Source organism: Penaeus monodon, chromosome 27 (assembly GCF_015228065.2).
Source record: "Penaeus monodon isolate SGIC_2016 chromosome 27, NSTDA_Pmon_1, whole genome shotgun sequence".
Classification (NCBI taxonomy): domain Eukaryota; kingdom Metazoa; phylum Arthropoda; class Malacostraca; order Decapoda; family Penaeidae; genus Penaeus; species Penaeus monodon.
The window spans coordinates 21,419,609-21,419,885 of NC_051412.1; positions in this window are offsets into that span (position 1 = coordinate 21,419,609).

The following is a 277-nucleotide window of genomic DNA, read 5'->3' on the forward strand; positions in this document are numbered from 1 at the left end:
ACAACACCTAGCGTAGCCTCCTACCCTAAAACGGCCATAGACGGCACCCTCGTTTGCAAGGAAAACCACAGCTGTTTGCTCCCGTGTGTCCGTGTCACGTGTCCTCATTCCGTGACAGGAAGACCTACCGTAAGGAGACGTAGGTGCATGCTATTTGTTCTGCTCTATTACGTGTGGTAGTGAACACCGACGGCGAGAGGGTTTACGGTCGTTCATTACAACGATCCTCTTCGCCGGCGCTCAAAACGGCTCTGGACGATCGTTTGTCAACAGTCGC